Source organism: Crocodylus porosus, unplaced genomic scaffold (assembly GCF_001723895.1).
Source record: "Crocodylus porosus isolate Cpor-Errol unplaced genomic scaffold, CroPor_comp1, whole genome shotgun sequence".
In the NCBI taxonomy this organism is placed as follows: domain Eukaryota; kingdom Metazoa; phylum Chordata; order Crocodylia; family Crocodylidae; genus Crocodylus; species Crocodylus porosus.
Window position 1 is genome coordinate 85,898,284 of NW_017728947.1, and position 1,082 is coordinate 85,899,365.

General features: G+C 57.2%; 1 protein-coding gene across 1 annotated transcript in view; it reads right to left on the reverse strand.

Annotated features, from left to right (window-relative positions):
* EML5 (echinoderm microtubule associated protein like 5) overlaps positions 1-1,082 on the reverse strand; it is a 222,112-nt gene that overhangs the window by 5,582 nt on the left and 215,448 nt on the right. The window lies entirely within an intron of this gene.

Consider the following 1,082-nt stretch of genomic DNA (forward strand, 5'->3'; position numbering starts at 1 on the left):
ATCTGGTTTAGCAGGGGTCCAATGTTGCCCTTGCTTTTCCTCTGGCTCCCCACATATCTAAAAAAGGACTTTTTATTTTCCTTGATATTTGTAGCTAGCTGAAGTTCCATCGCAGCCTTGGCTTTCCTGATTTGCTCTCTGCAAGTCTGGACTAATGCAGAGTATTTTTCCTTGGTGGCAGTTTCAGTTCTCCATCCTTTATAGGTCCTCCTTTTAAGATGAAGGAGGCCCGCCAGTTCCCTGGAGAGCCAAGTGGGCTGCTGTGCCCTCCTGCTGCCTTTCCTCTGAGACAGGATGGACTTTGCTTGTGCATCCAGGATTGCTCCTTTGAGGAGCAACCACTCATCCTGAACTCCCCTCCTCTTTGGGTTGTGGCCTTTTAGGGCCTCTCTGACAAGTCTCCTTAGCTTGTCAAAGTCAGCTTTCCTGAAGTCGAGGACTCCTGTATAACTGACTGACTAGCATCCTGGCTCTGGTGCGAGATGTGCGGGTGTAAGCCCACTGCGCCCCCATGAGCCCAGGGACCCCAGCAGTGACCCCAGGACCCCTGACAAGCCCCGGCTTGCCAGCAGCTAAGCAGGAGCCTGCGGAGGGAGGTATCTAGCCAGCTGAGAGCAGTCTAAGTGGACCGAGGAGGGTCACACCCCCCATAGCTCCTTCTTGGCCCACCCCCCCGGGAGCCACGTGACCCCCCTGCAGGTGCGCTTACCAGGTTAGGGGGAAGTCACCCACCTGTTCCTTCCCTCGGTGGAGGGGAGGGACTCCCCTTATTTCCCTCAAAAGCACTGAGGTGCTGGCCGGCCTTTCTGCGCATGCGTGCAGTTTAAAAAGGGCCTGGCAATGGCATAAGCCTCACTAGCGTCCCAGCTCCAGTGTGAGACGTGCGGGTGTAAGCTTGCTGTGCCTCCGTGAGCCCAGGACACCAGCAGCGACCCCAGGACCTCTGACAAGCCCTGGCCTGCTGGTAGCTAAGCAGGGGCCCATGGAGGGAGGGATCTAGCCAGCTGGGAGTGGGCTAAGTGGACAGAGGAGGGTCATGTCCCCCCGGCTCCTACTTCACCTAGCTCCCCAGGGAGCTGCAC